Source organism: Pantherophis guttatus, chromosome 3 (genome assembly GCF_059756535.1).
Source record: "Pantherophis guttatus breed Tessera chromosome 3, ASM5975653v1, whole genome shotgun sequence".
Classification (NCBI taxonomy): domain Eukaryota; kingdom Metazoa; phylum Chordata; class Lepidosauria; order Squamata; family Colubridae; genus Pantherophis; species Pantherophis guttatus.
Window position 1 is genome coordinate 47,998,880 of NC_142065.1, and position 22,751 is coordinate 48,021,630.

At 38.8% G+C, this 22,751-nt stretch overlaps 1 long non-coding RNA gene across 2 annotated transcripts in view; it reads left to right on the forward strand.

The window, feature by feature from the left end:
- LOC117663921 (uncharacterized) overlaps positions 1-22,751 on the forward strand; it is a 57,922-nt gene that overhangs the window by 15,352 nt on the left and 19,819 nt on the right. For both annotated transcript variants that reach the window (XR_004590874.3, XR_004590875.3), the window contains exon 2: positions 14,129-14,250. This is a non-coding gene — a long non-coding RNA (uncharacterized LOC117663921). The remainder of the gene's footprint in view (positions 1-14,128; positions 14,251-22,751) is intronic.

Consider the following 22,751-nt stretch of genomic DNA (forward strand, 5'->3'; position numbering starts at 1 on the left):
ACCTAAAATAAATTATACAGGTGTGCACTTTTGTTACCTTTAAAGCTTCTGAGTTCTGTTCATTAATAATAATTTGACAGCGGGACAACAGAAATCTGTGAAGTGCATATCAAGCAAATTTCCCCCATTTTCTCATTGTGTATAATTTGTTGCTCCTTTTTTGCGTGCCACTGGTGCTAAAATCTCATGTCAAAAAGTGTTTGCTCATCAGGAACATAACTGATTGGCGCAATACCCTTATTATAATTGTGTGTGGGTACATACATTCACAGATGTAGCTATCAACCATTGATTGATAACCCTAATGCATAAGGGGGGGGGGAAGCACGAGGCAGATGAAATAATACAATCAATTGGTGCACAAAACTCACCACTCTGTGCTAAAAAAAAAAAAGATACCACAGGTTTATTTTTCATCAATTGATTCAGAATAATTATAACGTAGCATATCCTATAAATTGTAGCGTCTGTACTTGATGCCTAGCCTGTCTTTGCCTACAAGCTCAAGGTGACATGTATAGCTGCCCCACCTTCAATTCTCCCCCAACAATAACCATGGTTTTTTGACTTTAGCAAACTATTGTAAGGGAAGCAGGGCACTCATGTTGAGAAGCCAACAATGTCATAGTTATGAAGTATATGCTACCTAGGCATTTGCGACAGAAGCTGGCCAGCCAAACTGCCTTTTGCTGCATGCAATCACAATGTGAATTTGGCTTTCGGCCTTCTTTCTCTCCCTCTCAGCAGGGACTTACAGATGATTTGCAGTTAGCAGGTGCTATCATCTGAAGCCCTTGAGATTCAACAGAGGGAAAAATGCCCCTTGCAGCTGCAGGCTCAAAAGCATTCATTTGCGGAGCATTTTTTTTTTTTTTTTGTAAAGCAAAACTGAGAAACACAAAGTGGCCATATGTTGCTTTTCTTTGCTTTCTGTTACCCACCGGCTGACTCAGGTGTGCATCATGCTTTTGCTTTGAGCATCTCTGCAGTTCTCAAGTCGGTTTTATGCTGAGAAGCCAGAAGAGAGGGATTTCACCTCTGACATTAATCTTTGCTAGCCAACGTGATGTTTGTGTAAAGGTAGAAGTATATGGGAAAAATCACATTGATCAACATGTAGCTCCGTCTTTCTCCTGGAAGATGCCTGTGTTTGATGAGGCTGAGTTTATTAGTATAAGAATACACAGGCTGTCTGTCATAAATTTGGTTTGCCAAACAGGAGAAAATTCTTGCCGAGTCCCCAGCTATCATTTTCCTCTGTGGGCATCAGTGGCAGCCACAAACAGGGGAAAAGAGGAAGGAAACTCATAAAAGCCAGCCTTGATCCAAATAAAATAATTAATACTGAGAGATGTTATGGTAGTGAAGGGAAGACCTCTTTATAGAATGGCAGTGATGGCAGCAGGTTTGTCTGAATGTATTGTATTACCTGATTGAATGTAGGATGGGAAATCTAGCATTCAGCTCCTGGGATAGTGACTCATTTGCTGAGCAACCTTGAAAAAGAGGCACCGTTATAAAGCTGACAGTAATAACTCAGAACTCCTTTGCGTGTTTATTGTGGGGAAGCTGTGATTTAAAATGCAGGATCCAGAATATGTGAGCTTCTGGAAATTCATGTCGCTTCTCCTCTTGCTGCAGCACTGTAAATTTCCTTATGATGGAACAGGGTGGGGGGGGGGAAAGTCAGCAGTGTGGCAAGTGGGAGATCTCTGAGCGGGAAACATTCTCTGTGAAAGGAGCAGAATGCCAAACTTGCTGATCCTGGAAGTTCACTGAATAGGGGGCCGTTCGAGCCAATTAATCAATATACTGCATAAAAATCCAGTTCAGGCAGAGAAGGTGACCTTGAGAGCAAATGAGGGAGAACAGGATGCAGTGTGAAGGGAAAGCTAGTGTAGAAGCATAACAGAGAGAATGGAAAGCAAAAGGAAAATAGAGAGGGGGGGGCTCTATGCCTCTATCAGTGTCTGAGCATATTAGAAGCTAATTCTGCATGATGTTTTCAGGGGTGTTTTTGTTGTGGCATGCGTTTTTTGAAGAGAGTTGTAGTGCTTTGTTCCACATAGGATTCATTGGATTCATTCATACATGCATATGGGTAATCCTCCTTTTACCAACTGCCTTTGTTTAGTAAACATAGTTATGATGGTGATGGAAAAAAAATAATTTTATTCACAACCTTTGCAGGTCTGTACAGGGAAGGAAACCTGAAGGAAGATCATAAGCACAGTAACGGTTTTAGTTAATGACCATTTTGCTTAATAACTGAGTTGCTGGTCCAATTGTGGTTGCTAAACAAGGACAACATCCACATACACACACTATTGACCCAAGTTGAAGAGCCATCACAAACCTCATGTTATAATTTATAATGTCATTATAAATCCAGTCGCGTTAGTGATATTCTGTAGCAATGGTTGGACAACACTCAATATTGGCGGCATTGATAGCCTTTCAAAAGGAAAACAGGGAGACTGAACAACAGAGGAAAAAAGTTGTTCCATCTTGGCTCTTTTTTAAAAAAAGTTTTTTATTTTTAAACAAAACATAAAAACATCCATCATCCATTCCAATTACAAGTAGTGTGTCAGTCGGTTACAAATCTTTTGTGCTTCGTCTCATATTCATCATTACAAATTCTCTAACTTCTCGCATTATCAATCTAACATATATCTTTATATCATTATTCTCATTTGTCATTCATTTAACAGTGGCATTTCCATCCCATTAAAATCATTTCCATAAATTGTATTATAACATCTATTTCATATTTCATATTTAATTTCCATGTTTTATTATCTAGCCATCGATAAAATAAATCCCATATCTTATAGTATTGTTTATCTTCCTGTTCTCTAATTTCAAATGTCAATTTGCTCATTTCAGCACATTCCATAATTTTCCTAATAACTTCATCTTGTTTGAGTATTTCCTCATTTTTCCAATTTTTAGCAAACACAATTCTAGCCGCTGTCAATCATCTTGGCTCTTGAGATACTTCCTACATTGTATATTTGTTTGTCCTTCCTTGCAAGACATTCCCCATCCCCACCCATGCCTTGAGTGTTCCTTTCTTCCTCAGTATCTTTTCTCGATCAGTGCAAAAGTGAGCTTTTTGGACAAGTAATGAAATTCAGCTGTTTGGCCCAGCTTCATTTATCCCATCTTGAGACTGCATTGCTCCCCAGAATGCTCCTCTCCTTTTGAAATCTTTGTCCAGTTTTATTTGAACTTCCTTTAGTGAGACATTCTCTTCGTCCCATGGGAGAAGCTATTCTGTAGAATAATAGTTCTCATGAAAAGTCAGCAAATGGCCACTGATGCCCATTTTCTCAAGTCCCAACCCCCCCCTCTCTCTCTCTGTGTGTGTGTGTGTGTGTGTATAATTTCCCTTTGCAAACTGAAGTATTTATCTCTACCATCTCAATTAGACAGCTCCCTTCATCAGAAATTAGGCCACTTTCTAATGTTTGCATTCTTCCTCAAATGCTACATAGAGAAAGTCTTTTAGCCACCAAACTGTGTCTTTCTGAAGTGCACTATGAGTTTGTGGCACGTACAGTATATCTCATTGAAAATACAGGTAGAAATGCACTTCAGCCTGTATTTTACAGATATTTCATGGGGTGAAATATGCTATATAATATGAGGGCAACATTCACTCATCAGCAACCTAATTTCTATTCCAAGCAATCCATTCTATAGCTCGGGATGATATCTTAACTGTGTAATGTGATCTTTAACATGTAATTGTTCCTGATATCATAAACTTTGGTTTGGTTGGATGGGCATATATGCTAATTCAGTGAGGACAATTCTGCATTTGAATAACTATCAATGAAAACAGACATTTTGTGATCTTGCAGAATGGCTCTGATACCTTCCCATCAAATTCTTTATTTTTAATTTCCCCAAATCTTGTGAGATTCTCATATTCTCAATTCAAGGTTTTTCTTGAGCACATTAAATACATTTCTATATATTATTGCACAACATCCTTAGAGATTTTGGTGTCGTTGCCATTAAAAAAAAGAAAAAGAAAATAGGGGTTTGCAGGTAACTTTGAACGAAGTCATGTTATAGCTGAGTCTTACTGTGAAGGTTATGAAAGGCAGAATGTAAAGATGAAGTAGCGCTATCTTTGAACCACTGAACAATTATTTTCTATGCTAGTCTCTATTACATGAAGAATCCCCAGTTCTTCATATAAAGGAAGTTCCAAAATGTTCACATATGATTCAAAAGTATAGTTTAAAGAGCAGCCACTAGCTACCGGTAGTTGTAGAGAAAAAATAATTCCTGTCATTGGCTCATTCCCTAGGACCATGATGGTGAACCTATGGCACGTGTGCCACAGGTAGCTTGCGTAGCCATATCAGTGGACATGCCAGCTCAGCTCTGGCGCATATGCGCACGCCAGCCAGCTGATTTTCGGGCCTTTTGGGCCCACCAGAAGTAGGGAAACAGACTGTTTCCTGCCTCCGGAGGGCCCTTTGGTGGGGGGGGCATGGGGAAGGCCCGTTTTTCTTTCTTACCTGGCTCCAGATCCTCTCTATGCATCTGTGGTGGGCAAAAACAGCCTTTCCCACTCCCTCAGAGGCCCTCTGGAGGCCTGAAAGGGCCAATTTCCCAACTCCTGGTGGGACAGGAAGTGACTTTTTTGCTGTCCCCAGCCTCTAGAGATTCTGGAGGCTGGGGACAGCAAAAAAGTCACTTCCTGTCCCACTGGGAATTGGAAAATGGACCCTTTCAGGCCTCCAGAGGGCCTCCGAGGGAGTGGGAAAGGCTGTTTTCGCCCTTACCTGGCTCCAGAAAGGATCTGGAGCCAGGTAAGAAAGAAAAAGGCCATCGCGTGCCAGGAGTGGGGGGGAGGGGGAGTTGTGCGTGCATGCGCAGGGGGGTGCATAGAATTATGGGTGTGGGCACGCGCATGCGCGAACCTCCCCCACCCCACTTCTCCTGGCACGCGATGGCAAAAAGGTTAGCTATCACTGCCCTAGGATGTAAATAAGGATTAAGTCAAAGACAAATTACAAAGCAGAATGGAACAAATCAAAACAGATAGTCAGTTTCTATCAAGATAGAGCAGACAGATCTGAATCAGGTTCATGCTGATATTGCACAAATCCCATTTTCAATATGTGTCCAGAACTTTTTTCTGTTATGCAGGCTGATACTCAAAGATGTTTTTTTTTTTTAAAGTTTTGTGTAGAGACAGAACTATTTATTATTTAGATGAAATGCCACAGGGAGAAATAAAGGGAATGGTAATACTGAATCTAATTATTAAAAGAATAACCGATAGAAGAGAATATTTGTAGTTCAGGGTTGAACTGTGGGGTCCTTGGTGCTTTCTGAGCTAGGTGGTTTTCTTGCAAGAATAACTCTTGTAATCAGATCACCAGTGTCCAAACCACAACAGTGGGAACATTTCCCCCCCTCTTTGCCTTTAATTGAATGCAAAATTATATAAACAATACAATTATGAAAAAGGAAATATAATAATGCATTATTGCATGCAGGGCATATATTCATAAACGCATCTACATATATAAAAGTTCTATTTAAGCGTTTCAATAAATGGTAGTCAGTGTGTCAACTTCGAACCGAACTTGGCAACCGCCATTTTCCTGTTCCTCAGTTGCCACATAGAGGGGGAATGGGGGGAAGGAGGTTGGAATGCCTTACTAGATACAACAGAGAGCTTTCTCGTGAGAACCAAGGCCATCTCTACTGGCAACGGATAAGGTTGGGGAAAGAGTGCCTGGAGAGCCCGCCAATTGACCTAATTGGTCAACATGACCTGTGACACTTGGGGATGGGATTATTTCCTATTTTAATTATACTGAAACCTCGGGAGATCTTTAGAGATGGTTTTCCTTTAAAGCAGTGCTGATATGATGTACTCAATAAAGAAGTTCTTTGAGGATGATTCTAATCTCAGAGTTCTGATTTGCTTGGGTTCATTAGACGGAACCTTGACACATATTTTATTATAGCCACCCTTAGCTAATCTGCATTAATATTTTTTTATTTATAAATTATAGCAATAGCAATAGCACTTAGACTTATATACCGCTTTACAGTGCTTTACAGCCCTCTTTAAGCAGTTTATTACTAATAACATTAACTGTGCAAATTACTGAGTACCATAGTCAGGACCTTAAATACATATTTCAATGCCAAAGCAGATTTTATTTTCTAGACATGGAATATAATTCAAATGAACATGTGAACATGTGAAAATATGACTTCTTGTCTAAATCTTGAATATATGTAATAACTTCCTTCTGAAATGGTACAAATATATGACATTGTATAAACACATGTTTGAATGAAGTGTTAATCTTATTGCAACAACATGAGATTTACTTTATTCTATAAAAATAACGGAACCCAATAAATTCAAAATACTATTTTTGGTTGAAAAAGATATAATCTAAGGTTTTTTTGGTGTGGATGTCCACATCTATTCCCATTGTCAAATAGGAATCCTTAATTATTCTAATCAATAAGTAAAGTTTATTCTAATCAATAAGTAAAGTTTGCATATCAAATCAATTCATCACCAACAAATTTTTATAAAGAGCAATAGAGTTTTTGAGTCATAAAATTTAATAATTGGTTATAGATATATAGTGCAAGTAATCCTTGATTTACGGTCACAATGTTTGAGCCGAATATTTCTGTTGCTAAGCGAGACAGTTGTTAAGTGAGTTTTGTCCCAGTTTACAATATTTCTTGCAACAGTTGTTAAGTGAATGACTGCAGTTGTTAAGTTAGTAAGATGGTTGTTAAGTGAATCTGGTTTCCTCATTGACTTTGCTTGTCAGAAGGTCACAAAAGATGATCACATGACTCCAGGACACTGCAACTATCACAAATAAGAGTCAGTTGCCATGCATCTCAATTTGGATCATGTGATTATGTAGATGTTGCAATGGTCATAAATGTGAAAAACAGTCATAATTCACTTTTTTCAGTACTGTTGTAACTTTGAAAATAATTTCATTATTTTCACCTACTAATTAATCACCCAAATGCTATCCAAAGTGGATGGATTCAGTTACAGTGGCAGTGAGTGGATTCTTGGAAGATCTGAAAGACCAATTTAGGAATAGATTGTTCTGCTTTGAAAAGTCATGGGTCACAAGCGGGGTGGGTTCTAATTTTTTTTACTATCGGTTACTATCGGTTCTGTGGGCGTAGCTTATTTTGTGGGCGTGGCTTGGTGGGGTAATGTGACTGGGTGGGCATGGCCAACTTTTTTTTTTTTTTTACTTTTAAAAGCATTTTTTCTACAACCTTAAGAGGTTGCAGAAAAAAATTATTTTAGAAGCCTCAGACGATCAGGCAACTCAGCTGGGATCGCCAGAGGCTTTTAAAGGCATTTTTCCCCTACAAGTTCTTCGGCTGAAGAAGTTGTAGAAAAAATGCTTTTAAAAGCGTCTGATGATCCCAGCTGAGCTGCGCGATCATCAGAGGCTTTTTTTTTTTACTTTTAAAAGCATTTTTTCAGCCAAAGAGGTTGTAGAAAAAATGCTTTTAAAAGTAAAAAAATAAAAAAAAGCCTCTGATGAGGTGGGCAGGGTAAGCGAGCGGAGACCAGGCCGGGGACCGGTTCAGGGGTGTGGCCAGCCAATGTTATTACCGGTTCTCCGAACTACTACAAATTTTTACTACCGGTTCTTGCGAACCAGTGCGAACTGGGAGCAACCCACCACTGGTCACAAGAAGTTCAAGGCCTCTCAATATCACATATCCATCTAAGAAAGGATGCTGTAAAAGGGAGGGAAGGAAGGAGGATGAGTCTCAGTACAGAATAATAAATGTATTAGTATTTATTATTTCTATTTATTTGTACAAGCTAGAAGAATGTATGGTGCACAATAAGGGAAGGCTCTCTGCCTCAAGAAATTCATAAACCTGTATAGGTAAAATAAAAGTGAATAATTCAGTGTTATTCTTATGGAAAAGATAAAGTGCCTGTTTTTCCATGATAGTAATTTAATTTATTGCAAATGCTTTTATCACACCAGTTTGAAAATCTTTATCACCAAGACTATAGACTCAAATGAAACCTCTATAAAAAAAGAAATTATTTTATGATGCTATTTCCTCTTTTTTATTCCTTTCTTTTGGCCTTTTCTCCTGCTTCTTGTTCCTATGGCACAAACACCATTCAAAAGTCGGGCCTCCCAGCAACCACAAGAAGAATGTACATGTTGCTGATATGGGCAGCAGCTCTACAAATCTCATTGATTTAGATAATCAGTTTAAATGCTAAAACAGCAGCAGAGGAGATAAAATTCTTTTTAACTGCAGAGATTAAGAAAGCCGTTTACGGAGTTGGATAAATATTTTGATAGCATTCTGTTGCTCCATCTAGTGACAAGAGAAGGAAAAGCAAGTTTTGATTCTCTCATGGCAGAAATTCTGTTTTGCATTCAGCAAACTATTTTTTTTGTCCTTCAAGGCCCCAAATATTAAAAAAATTCCATTGTGTTATTTAATAGCAAAGACCTTGCTATTTAAATATTAATGCAAAAATATGCTTTTAAAATGGCTTCTCTGGAGATTATTCTATGCAGTTATGGATCACATAAAAGAGAAGCAGAAAGAAATACAGTACAGTAAAAGTATGGAAATGAGGATTAAAACCAAGCTATAACTCCTATAAATCCATCGCTGTTATAGAAGGCTTACAAGTTCTTCCAAATCCCCACCTTAAAAGCTTCTCCCCACCCTTGTTTTTAACCTCTTGTCTTCCTTCTCCACAGAAAGGGTAGTTAGATGGAAGTTTCCTCAACAGATTGGTTGTCACTGCAGATTAGGAATTAGTTATTGTAGATTTATTCAGTCCCAGTGGTTCTATGCTCTTGCTGATTTTCAAGGTTATGAAAAGAATGATTATATCTAGCAGGTATTTAATTAGATTTGGGCTAAAAAAGTCTGGATAACCACTAGATGGCAGCAAAGCAGCTCTTAGCTATCTTAATGAGCTTTCTGTTTAGGCCGCCAAGAGCGCAGCATGTCAGCATGCTGGACATCAAACTGGCTTTTGTATGAGAGCTGTGTGTAGATCACCACTATTTTATGACATTATTTAAATATAATTGGTGACTGTATGTAAGTGTGGTTAAATAGGAGCACTCTTCTGTTCCTCTAAAACACTGTTTAAAGGAAGGAATTATACTGCTTTCAACATAGTACTTATGATACCGAGTTTAATATAAAAGTTGGAAATGAATCTTGATGTGAGGTTTGTTGCTTCTTAAGGCTTTTGCCAAGCTGAAATATTTTCTTTGTGAAAAAGTTTACAATGAAGCAAAATATATGATTGAGTATTATATTGGAAATTATTTTATCACATAATAATTATCAAGCAAGAAAATCATTTGGTTAAGGCTGATTGTCAAATAACTTACTACAGTAAAAGTAGGTCAGGTATATCTCCCCAGGTATATCAGCTTTCTGCAATCTCATGTCCCTTTAATGTGTTGGGATAGCAACTCCCAAATTTCCAACTATACAAGGAAATCTGGAAATTGAGTCCAGTATGGGAAAATGCTTTTCCCTTCTTATGTTATGAAAAATACATTAATGCTTCTCCTTCCTTCCTGCCTTCCTTCCTTCCTTCCTTCCTTCCTTCCTTCCTTCCTTCCTTCCTTCCTTCCTTCCTTCCTTCCTTCCTTCCCTCTGTCCCTCCATCCCTCCTTCCTTCTTTTCATCATAAGAGCTCACATATCCAGTTTTTTCAACTGCACATAAACAATAATCTATTCCTCATTTCCTCCATCTCTCCCCCTATCCTATCCCATTTCTTGTTATAATTAATAATAACAAGAAGTTATCCCTTTCCCCCACTTCCCCCTCCCCCCTGGCCACCTCTTTTCTGGTTCACTGACCAGCACTGTGAAAACACTACTCATCTTGATGTTTTTTTGAAAAATTAAGGTAGAAGATAGAAGGGAAGAAAGGTTTGGTAATTTTTTTTTTTTTCCTCCAGGTCAACTTCTCTTGCAGTTCAAGGAGAAGCAAAGAGAGCATCTACAAATAAGATTCACATTTTAAAGTATCAAATTGAACAGATTTTTTTTCTATTTTGAAATATATAATGTACAAATATTGTTTTTATTTTATCATAGCTACATTGTGTAATACAATATTTCTCATTTGGGATGTTTTCTGTGGCACCAGATGAATATCATAGTCCTGGTGGTCTTAAATTCCTCCCTTTCAATCCAACTGCTAATGACTGCAGTAGATAAAAACTTAAGCCTCAGACCTGGATTCATGCTGCTAAGCAAATTTGTGCACACCTCTTCTTTCTGATGTATCTTTCATAGATGGAGATTTATTTTGCAAATATTTGAGATCAACAAGTTCTGACCTGCACTGGCAATTTTGAACAACAAAAATTAATCAGCTCCTTTTACATCTTGGTTTTTAAGGATTCTCTTGCTCCATTTGTCTTTGTTTCCCAAATGAGAACCCAATTTTGTTTGCTAAATTGGAGAGGAGAGTGAACAATAGTGAGGAAAGCAGCATTTCTGTCTTCATTCTTTGCTGTTGAATTGATAATGGGAATGTTGAATCAAACCACTGATCAAGAGCCTCTACAGTAGAATTAGACAAGATTATTAATGTTTTAAGAAAAGAGAAAAGAACAAACAAAAAGGAATAGCTTGCATAGTTATTGCTCAGTATATCACTGATGATAAATTAATCATAAAAATACATTATTGTTAACAATAAGGTAAATGATTTTTTAAAAAAAAATAATCTCTGAGTTTATTGCCAGTTTCCACTATTTTGTTATTAAAAGATACCATAAAAAGAGAAAGAAAAAAAAACTACTAAAACTTGCTGTCTTCTAAAATCATTTTTTTAAAAATTTTTTGATTTATATGCTGTCCTTCTCCGGAGACTCAGGGCGGCTTACAGTGGGTTAAGCAATAGCCTTCATACTTTTGTATATTTTATACAAAGTCAGCTTATTGCCCCCACAAACTGGGTCCTCAATTTACCTACCTTAGAAAGGATGGAAGGCTGAGTCAACCTTGAGCCTGGCAAGATTCGAACTTACAGTAATTGCAAACAGCTGGTGTTAAATTACAGTGCCTTGTCTGCAGAGCTGTCTAGGCTCATTGGACACCCATTTCTGTAATCCTTTGTCACTGACCATATTAGTTGAGGTTGCAGGGAGAAGAAAGACCTTCACTTCCCACCATCAAGCAGGAGGTTATTTCAAAGAATCAGACAGGCTTCTGTCTTATTTTCAAACATAAGGATTTCTATGGAGTCCAGAACTGATTGGTGAGGATGGCAGTTGTTTAGTTCAACAATTGAGCCATGCAGGAAAGGAGTTACTGATTCAGGAAAGGAAGTGTGTGATGCCAAATCAAAACGACAAAGCAGCTAGAATTGCAGTTTGTGGCTCCACAATGAGTAAGATGATTCCCTAGAATGGATTCCAATTGATGTTTAAGTATCCTGTGCTAGGAATTCAGCCCCTCAAAATGTTTCAGAAATATTTAAAATATTTAAATTATTATTATTTGTTAAAGCACCTTCCTTATTTTTATTGATTTTTTTCAGTCCAACATGGTCTATTAGAGACATGATATTTTTGCATCTTAGTTCTCGTTCCTCCCACATAGTGAAGTCTAAGCTGAGAAAGGAAGGAAAGAGAGATGCCAGGAGAACAGTCCAACTGTATCAACATCCTCCTGGCAGTGAAATTAATACCAGGCTCCTTTCCCTTGAGACTTGTTCCTGGTTGTGTTGCAAGCAGTTCCTTCAATGTGTGTGCCGCTGGCAGCAGATGGTTACTTCACTCAATAGAAGCAGGCTGTGGATAAATGAGGCAGATAGCCATACACCAATGAGGCTCCAGTTAATGGTGTTCCCATCCAAACAAATGTTTTCATGACTGGTGGATTCGTCTGTGGTCTCTGCTGATACATAACAAGTTTTTGAACATGGTCTGACATATTACTGTGTTACAGAGGAAAACACAGAGGAGACAATTGTCCCAAAAGATCAAAATTGTTGTGATGGTTGAAAACCAGAAGAATTTCGACTGAGTACTAGCACTGATGATATTACCTAGTTTGGGTAATGAAATATTTGCAAGAAAACAACCAAGTTCAGAGAGCACCAAGGAGCTTAGTTGTTTCAACCCTGAGCTACAGATATTCTCCTTTACTGGCATTTCAGTTGACATCTATCACAGCTGTAGTAACTGTGGTGAGGACATAAAATAAAGAAAAGTGTGAGTGCCATATGTAGATTCTGTTTATTTTCTCTATAAAATTGTTCTTTTGTTCTCAGTAGCAGTTTTTTTCTGGACTTTACTCAGCAGGACCATAATTATGTGGATTTTAATAGTGAATAGTGAGGGGTTCCGGACTTTGCATACAATACATACATGTAGTTGGAATAAATAACAGAAAATCTATGGTTCATTACAACCCCTTCTGCAGCCACATCTCACATAAGAGGTGCTCTTTTAAGAACAAGATGGAGGGACATTCTGGGTAAACATCCAAGCCAATCTCAAGTTTCTGATTGGTCTGTTTCCGAACTGAAATGAACCTGGAGAAGAGTAGAAATAACCAATTTTATATAGGAAAATGACACTTGAAATAGTTTCCCTTTGCTTTACAGATTTGGAGAGTTTCTAGTCTGCAAATGAATAATAACTTCCAACCTCCTTCATCTCTAGGGTTATTGAGAATTAAATTTAGCAATACCCACAGAGTTATCCTGATGTATGATATACTTCTAGAATGAACCATCATAAACCAAACAGTTGAGTAATTTTCCTTTTCAAATTAGAAATAATATAACTAACTGGGCCTTTAGAGCCGAGTTGGCGCAGTGGTTAGAATGCAGCACTGCAGGCTACTTCAGCTGACCGCTAGCTGCAATTCGGCAGTTCAAATCTCACTGGCTCAAGGTTGACTTAGCCTTCTACCCAGGGGTGAAATGCTACCGGTTTGCTCCGTTCGGGCAAACCAGTAGCGGTGGCACGGTGTGGTTTGGTGAATCAGTAGTGGCGGCAGTGTGAGGTTCCGCCCACCCGCCCTGTCCTGTTTTTGACCCTCTGTGCATGCGCAGAAGGCTTTGTGCATGCACAGAGGGTCCAAAATTGGACGTGAAGTGCAGCACGTGCACTTCTGAACCAGTAGGGAAGGTAAATAGATTTCACCCCTGCTTCCATCCTTCTGAGGTTGGTAAAATGAGGAGCCAGATTGTTGGGGGCAATATGCTGACTCTGTAAACCAGTTAGAGAGGGCTGTAAAAGCATTATGAAGCAGTATATAAGTCTAAGTGCTATTTCTATTGCTATCACATCCAGGCCTTAGGAACAGACTTCTGCAAATTGCTCAGGATGTGATTAAAATATGCTTCTGGCCAGACACAGAATGGGTCAGAAAGTGCATTTAAGACTCAGATGTCAGCTTGTCCACAGTCTTGCCTGAAAAAAATTCTTTTTTTTCCCAGAGATATGAGACAATTAGAAACATAAATTCAATCGCCAAAATTGTGCATGAGTGCATGTTAGGATTCTATTGTTTTCTGTCAACAAGAAAATTGATTTTAAAAAAAGTTTTATTCTCCTCAGAGCCCATTGGAGTCACTGACACTCCACCCCTAGGAGTAGGATCGAATTTGCTTGCTTTGTATATTAAGACAAACCACTCCAATTTGAACTTTCCAAATTAATATGTGAAGTGAAATATAATTATGTGTGCATCCCAGAACATTTAGGAACATGCTGTATACAGTGGGGAAAATGTGCAAATATGTGTTCATATTTATTTGTGGACATTTAATCATTCCTCATTACAGTTGGGAAATAGCAGAGAAGGAATTTATATCTGGAAAAAAAAACATAATTAAAGCCAGTAAAACTGGCCCATTTATCCAACTCCATTTTTCTTTTAAAGATCAGTAATCTCTTGTCACTTATATGTGCAAAAACACCTGAGTCTCTTAAGGAACAGCATGACAATATATAGTCCAATTTGTTATCAGACAGATAAAGCAGCTGTAATTTCTTAACTTCTTAAATTACAAGAAGTATGTTTTTTGCCTATTTTAACTTTTGTGTCAGTTCTTCCAGAATCTTAAAAGAATGAATTCTCTCTGACTTGGCCCAGCAGAATGAAATGTGCTCCCAAATGATACAACCATAGATGTTGCCAGATACGGGATGAAGTCAGCCAGAGTGGAGAGGTCAGATCTAATATGCTTGGTGCTCTGTGAGTGTGGTGGTTTGGTTGCAGACGTGTCATTACCTGACTAGGTAACATCTGGTTGCATTTGCTAATGACAAGCTTTGCAAAAGAAAATTCCCTTTTCAGTACTTTCTCCTAAGAGGAATGAGGTTCTAATATAACGCCTGCCTTTGATATTAGTATTTGCACAAAACCTTCAAAAATGCAAAATGTCTTTCTAGTGGCTGCAAATAAAGTGTTGCAGGTTTCAAATGAACATCCCCAGCAGAAAGAATTGAATGTAATTGTTTCCCAAAATTTAGACATGCAAACACTATATATTAAAGGCAGTGGTGAAATCTAAAATTTGTTACTACCGTTTCTGTGGGCATGGCTTGGTGGGGGGGGGGGTAATGTGACTGAGTGGGTGTGGCCAATTTTTTTTTTACTTTTAAAACCATTTTTTTCTACAATCTCTTCGGCGAAGAGGTTGAAAAAAAAAATGCTTTCAAAAGGCTCTGACGATCCCAGCTGAGTTGCCTGATCGGCAGAGGCTTTTTTTCTTTTAAATGCCTCTGATGATCAGGCAACTCAGCTTGGATCGTCAGAGGCATTTAAAAGAAAAAAAGGCTTTTTTTTTCTTTTAAATGCCTCTGACGATCCAAGCTGAGTTGCCTGATTGGCAGAGACTTTTTTTCTTTTAAATGCCTCTGCCGATCAGGCAACTCAGTTTGGATCATCAGAGGCATTTAAAAGAAAAAAAGCCTTTTTTTCTTTTAAATGCCTCTGCCAATCAGGCAACTCAGCTTGGATTGTCAGAGGCATTTAAAGGAAACAAAGGATTTTTTTCTTTTAAAAACCTTTGACGATCCCAGCTGAGCTGCGCGATCATCAGAGGCTTTTTTTTTTTACTTTTAAAAGCAGTTTTTCGGCCGAAGAGGTTGTAGAAAAAATGCTTTGAAAAGTAAAAAAAAAGCCTCTTATGATTGTGTGGCTCAGCTGGGCATGGGGGGAGGGAGGGATTTTTACTACCGGTTCTCCAAACTACCCGCCTCCATCGCTACCGGATCGGGTGATCTGGTCCAAACCAGGAGCATTTCACCCTGATTAAAGGAGGTTTGGGAATTATGAGTTCTACAGAATTATTTGCATGACATTACAAATATATAATAAAGTTGTTTCAACTCTGACAGGATTATATCACAAAATGGGGCAAAAATTCCAGAGTTTTCTTTCATGCATAATTACAGTTAATGAAATACAAATGTATATCATTTGAAGTCAAATTATTATTGTATCAGATCACAAGAGAGAAAGCAGGTCAATGGTTTTACAAAATCATTTTTTTAAAAATTCAGCTTGGTTTGAATGCAGAAAAACATAGATATAATATGGAGACATAACAGCCATATAGCTTCTGATGTGTTAATGGGACCACAGCAGTGGTGGTATTCAACCGGTTCTATCCAGTTTTGGCGAACCGGTAGCGACAGCTGCAGGAGGCTCCACCCACCTGCCCGGACGTCATCATGTCCCGTTTTTGATGCTCTGCACATGCACGGAAGGCTCTGGGAGGCGTGCAAATGGGAAGTGCACACTCCCATTTGCGAACTGGTAGTGAAGGTAAGTGAATACCACCCCAGGACTACAGGGCTAAGAAAGTATTGGTTGAATGTTTCTGAGATGAAATCAGGTCAGCAGTGGAAATAATTGTAAGTATTGCTACCCCTTAGACCAAATTTTGTAATTCCCTCTCTCAGTTATCACTTTGCAGTAACTACAGCAAACTTAAAGTTCAAATAAGTTTCAACCTCTGAACCAATGATGCAATTTTTCTTATTTGCTAGATATTATATACTTACATTCTTTGTTCTCCTACACACAGAGAATTTACTAATGCAACTATTTACTCTTCAGAAATCATTTGTGATTCCTGATTCTGCTGTGGCAGTATATGCATCCATGCATTAGAGCAGCGGTCACCAACTGGTGGTCCGTGGACCACTGGTGGTCCGTGAGAAAATTTTGGTGGTCCACAGAAAAATTATTTGCTTTTTATATTGCACTACCGTGTTTCCCCAAAAATAAGATCCTGTCTTATAATTTTTGAACCCTGAAATAAGTACTTGGCCTTATTGCAATGAGGTCAAAAGCCCAATTGGGCTTATTATCAGGGGATGTCTTATTTGGGGAGAAACAGGGTAAAGCAGGGGCCCCTGGGCCAAATATCTGCAATGAACGCTTGTGTTACTGCAGGGAGTTTCCCCCTTTGGGGTCTTTTTGTGCGGGGCAGAAGGGGGCAGAAATTCCAACTTGGGGTCTGCTTCAGCCTCCTGGTGCGGGGCTTTGGGCAAAGGCTGGAGGGAAGTGCTGCTGGTGGCGAAGAGCCAGAGGGCCTTGTTCCAGTGGGACTGTATCATGGCCTGGAACTGGCTGACCATCTCAGCCCGCTGAGCCTCCAGGCATTAGTACCTGGCCTTGTACTCCCACAGGTCTTCCCTCTGCTTCTGCTGAGCCTCCTTCTTGGTCAGATCCAATTTGAACTGAGCCAGCTGTTTTGCCAACTCTTTCTCGTGGCTGCTTAGCTCCAACAACTGCTTCCTGTTGGGGCCCTAAGGAGCTCAGGCGGGCAGGTGAGGAGTGGCTGGGAGAGGAAGGGCAAGTAGAGGCCGGCGAGGTACCCCTCGACGTGAGTGACATCACTCACCTAACCTAGCCACGCCCTCCCAGCTGGTCATTAGGTAGATCATATTAGTGGTCCACAGGACTTAAAATTGTGACTCCTGCGTTAGAGCCCATTTTTGACATGCCACTTGATTTGTCACTGAGTTGTGGTGGCAAACTAAAACCTGATGTCTCTTTCCCACTGCTGTTATGCTTCTTATGTGCATTAGAACACAATTTAAGTTAGTCATATAGCTGGTCCTAAATAAGCATGGGCAGATAGATTGCAAAGTCCAGTTGATTTTCAGTCTGAATGAAATCAAATTATGAATTAAGGTCTACTGTGAGAGCAGAGCCTGATATTCAGACAGCTCTGAGTGACACTACTGCATTGCAAAAGCTTTTCCATTGCCTTCAGAGCACTGAGTAAGGAGGGTAGTGTGATGTGTAGGCATTCTTGCTTGTAACAGAGAGGATGAAGCTGGATGCAAGACTCTTAAGAAGTCTTCATAGAGCATACCATGTATAAGTCTAAGAAAGTATAAGTATAAGAAAAGTATAAGTATAAGAAAACCATTAGTTCAAATTTTGCTGATGTAGTAGAAACACAAATAGAAATATGTGATTTCCAAGGATAGAAAGGGAAAGTACTTAAAATTAATGTTCTCACAATATAGAAATGCTGGTATATATATATATATATATACACCAAGCAGGTGAAAGTTCTTCCTCTTTGTGCAAAAAGGAACTTGAAAATCGCTTGTGGCCTCGGGACCACAGATTGCCCACCTGCTTAAAAATATCATGTAGGTTTGACTAGTTCATGCTGTGAACAATCTTGAGTTCTGAACTACAATGGTAAAAGATAAAAAGAGAAACAAATGAGTCAATTTTGATTAACAACTAGATTACAAACTATTTTTCCAAAGAGCTACTTAAAAATGAATCAGCTCAGGCTGCATCCAGTACAGTGGGTGCCGTTCTTGTTAAACTAACAATGCTTGAGATTTTATTTGGAGTCTCATATACAAGAAAGGAAAACTAAAAGAAATTGAGTTATTTTTTGCACAGAGAAAATGTTGTGCTATGTCTGGAGCCAGAAGCCCAGAGTCAAAGTGTCAGTGGAAACATGACAAGATTTCAAGCACCAATTAAAAATGCTGTGGTTTTTTGTTTATTGTCAAAAAGCCCACCCTCTTTTCAAAAAACTAAACAGACTCCCGATCTATTAGTGGAAGAGATCAAAGCAGAAAAGCAGCAATTATGCTCAGCCTACTACTTAATTTGTCCCAGTTCAGAGTAACAAAAAATGAATAAAGATATTTATCCCTCGCTACAGGGTTTTAATTGTCACTAATCTAATTGCTACTCTGTCCGATTCTTGCTATATCTTTGCTCATTAAAATGTTGCTGCTTTACTGGTTTTTCTGCTTATTTCTAAGCAGCTTCTTTCTCAAGTTTTTCACATGTCTTAGATCAGAACTATAGTCAATTTATACACCCAAGGAAAATTTTACTTCTTTTCTTCTACCAACAAAGCAGTGTGGAGGGAAGAATGCTTCGTCTAAAATATTCAGTGGTAGAAGGTTTATTTTAAAAAGTGCTGCTTTGCTAGCATTCAAAGTAATCAAAATTAAATGGAACTAAATAAAAATATAAAGACAAAAACTCAGTAAAACTAGTAGCACTATTACTTATTTCATCCAAAACTGAAATGCTACTTATCCAGTGTCCAAACTTATTGTTTCCATCCTGACATCCCCAGATTTTCTAAAGTCTGCTGTATCACAATTTAAAAGTAAGGAATTATATTATTTTTCTGTTACAATTTCCATAAGATAAGTATATACAAAAACAAAGAGGAGTTGTTGAGGTTTTGTATGGAGTCATTATCCTTGTTTATATTAGGCATTAAGAGGTGTGCATGTGTGTGTATACTGTGTATATATATGATCAGGGGTGGGTTCTACTTATCTTTACCACTGGTTTGCAATGGGCTTTCGCACACACCTTGCTTCTGCGCATACGCAGATCACAGATGACGACATCCGGGGCGGTGGGCGGGATTTCCTGCTGGTTTTACTACCTGTTCTTGCGAACCAGTCTGAACTGGGGGCAACTCACCACTGATACACACACACACTATAAACGAGAGTTCTCAATTTTGTTCACTTAAGATTTCAGAAATATTCTAATTCTGCTACACATTTGTGCAACGTCAATGATGGGAGAGAATAAACTAACCATTAAACTTAAAACTGAATGAATTTTTCTACGAAGTAAAATACGTTTTTAATGATTAGGAAAAAATGATAATAGAAAAAGTGAGCTTTTTTGTAATCACAGAGCAAGATAATTCTGTAATCCTTTGCTCTATCCATTTTGTATTAGTTTGCTACTTTTTTTTTAATTTTCTGTTTAAAACTTTTAATGCAATGTTCTTTATGCAGGTTTTTTTAATCCAAGCACCAGCATCTTCTATGCAGAAGATGCTGGTGCTTGGATAGCAGCCATAATAGGATTGTATTTGTAATGTGTTTGCCAAAGTACTCCTTCCATCTGTCCTTGAATTAGGATTAAAAATAGTTATTATCCACAAATTTCCATCAATGCACATGCCATTTACACAAATGTAGATGTGTATGTACACATGCAAATTCATATATGCTCATCTGATGAAGCATGTATGTCCACATTTCAACATATGCACACAGCCTCACAAAAAAGTGTATATGCATGTTTCAGGTAGAAATCAAGATTTTGGTCTTTACTTTAACCTTTGAACTTTCTGTACAATTTGGCTATTAAATCTCCCCAGCTGGCTGAGCAGATGCTTTGGCCTTTGAGGAGGGGAGGAGGAAAGGCCTTCTCACATTTGGCCCTCACTTTCGGAATTCCCTTCCCCAGCCAAGTAAATAGAGCACTCAAATTTAGGGTCATCCCAAAGTCAAAATAAAATCATGCTTCTGTCGTAGCATTATTAAATTTTGACTAGACTTTAGTGATCTTTTTTTCCCCAATGGGTTTCCTATTGTATGCTACCTTTGTGGGACCATTAATATGTATGTCTGAGTGCCTATGCACCATAAAGTATTATCTTGAAAGTATTATCGTGAAACAATGTTGACGTCATGCAACATTGCTATGCAGGGGTGGGTTTTACTTACCTTTACAGGGGTAAAGATTCTACTTATGCAGGGGTGGGTTCTACTTACCTTTACTACTGGTTCGCAATGGGATCGCACATGCGCAGATCACTGATGAGAATATCCGCGTGGTGGGTGGGGCATCCCACCAGTTTTACTACTGGTTCTTGTGAACAGGTCTGAACCGGGGGCAATCCATCACTGTTCCTATGCAATTTTCTACCTCCAAAAGTAAGTTCAGCCACTTAACTTTAGCCTACCAGGAAATGTTGGGGAAAGGAATGGAATGTGGTCCCAAGGAAGTAATGTTAAGTGGAATATATGGTGCAAACACTGCTGAAATCTGAGTTTGGATTATCTGCTGTGTGGTTGTAATTCTATGATTTCAGTCTTACTGCTGTGCAGAGGAATTGTACGCACACTCACCCCAGACAAGTTTTAATTGAAGCATCATAAAAGCCTAAGTAATAAAAGGTAAAGTTTTTTGTACATTTATGTCTAACTCTAGGGGGCGGTACTCATCTCTGTTTTCTTAACTGAGGAAGTCAGCATTGTCTGAAGACATTTCTGTGGTCATGTGGCTAACATGACTATGTGCCAAGGTGAATGGAACAGTGTTACCTTCCCACTTCGGTGGTACTTACTTATCTACTCACATTTGCATGCTTTCAAACTGCTAGGTTGGCAGGAGCTGGAGCAAGGAATGGGAGCTCAACCCATTGTGTGGCACTCAGGTCTCGAACCTGGGCTGTCAGCTTTCCAGCTGACAAGCTCAGCATCTTTAACCACTGAATTATCGTACCCAAGTAATAAATAAATAAATAAATAAATAAAATCACATGAATACATATACTTGCATGCAAATAGACTGTGTATTTATGCCTAAAATGAGGGATTAATAAAATCTCTTGAAAAAAAGATTGCAAATTTCTTTTCTCATTATACTATAATTATTGAGAGCAAACTAGCCAGCCATGTTATACTGCTACCACTAGAAAAGCATTGCAGCATAAAATTTGCTTCTTTGATTGCTGAACTCCATTCTGCCATGGTAATAAAACCAGTGACTGGTGCTGTCTCTGTACTTTAATGTGGATCAAGTCAAGAAAAGGATTGTTGAATTTTCATGGCTTTTTTCTCTTCCCACCAAGCATCAATAGCTGATGGGAAATCAATCCTTAGCCTAAGGGAGCCAAGGTTGGGCACAATTGTACACACTTGGACTGGTATACTTATCCACCTGTTAATTTGCCTAACACATCACAGAATCTCTACAGCTGCAGTCTATCAGTTGACCTATTTCTGATCATGGATTTAGCACTCTTCTGAGAAGGCCTAGTGGAGGGTGTGAGGATTAAAGAGGGAGGGAGCAATTGATAGTATTGACTAGTCTTGATACAGAATGGTAGTGACTCCAGTTCTGTCCTCACAACTGACAATACAATTATTCCTTTTGAGATGTCTATTGTTGCTCATTGTTGTTTTAGCATTTATAACTTTGAATTCTATTTTAGTGGGTGAGATATACTGGATAGGGAAAGATGGGATTCATCAACTACTGATCTTGCTATTTGCCCTTCGCTCGTATGTTTGAGTACAGATGGACCTTGACTTACAATATGTTTAGTGACTGTTCAAAGTTACAACAAAGTGAAAAAAGTGACTTATGACTGCTTTTCACACTTATCACCATTGCAGCACTCCATGATCATGTGATCAAAATTTAGACACTTGACTATTGACTCATATTTATGACAGTTGCAGTATCCCTCATGTGTCATGTGTTCACCTTTTGTGACTTTCTGACGAGCAAAATCAATGGGGAAGCCAGATTCATTTAACAAACATGTTACTAACTTAACATCTGCACTGATTCACTTGACAAATGTGGCAAGAAAGGTTATAAAATGGGGCAAAACTCACTTAACAAATGTTTTACTTATCAACAGAAATTTTGAGCTCAGTTGTGGTCATAAGTCAAGAAGTACCTGTATAGAAAAAGTCCTGGAGATGATGAACCCTTTCATAGAAAGAAAAACAAAACACTTTGCTTAAAGTACAGTATACACACACACACACACACACACATTTAGCCCTATCTTTTTATATACAAAATACACCATAGAAACACTGTGGTGGGTTGCCGACATAGGATGAACTTACAAGTGAGAGATTTATTTATTTATTTTTATTTATTTATTTATTTATTGTCATATTTATATGCTGCCCTTCTCCCGAGGGACTTAGGGCCGCTCACAGAATAAAACAACCCAACAATAAATAAAATTAAAATGTTAAAATCCGATTTAAAAACCCCAAATCCCCCAAATTAAAATGCACAGCAGATAAGGGAATTTGCTGAAAGAGCCATGTCTTTAGATCAGCGTGGAAGGTGCGGAGGTCGGGGGCCATCTGGAACCCAGTGGGTAAACCGTTCCAGAGGGTCGGTGCGAGCACAGATAATGCCCTCATCCTGGGGGCCGCCAGCCAACCATCCAGCCGATGGGACCCGGAGAAGGGCAGTCCTATGTGAGTGCACTGGGTGGTGGGAGGCCAGTAGGAGGTAGTCCTGCAAGTACCCCAGGCCCATGCCATGAAGGGCTTTATAGGTGAGCACCAGCACCTTGAAGCAGATCCGGAGGACCACCGGCAACCAGTGCAGCTCACGCAACAATGGTGTTATATGGGAGTAACGGGAAGCACCTGTAAC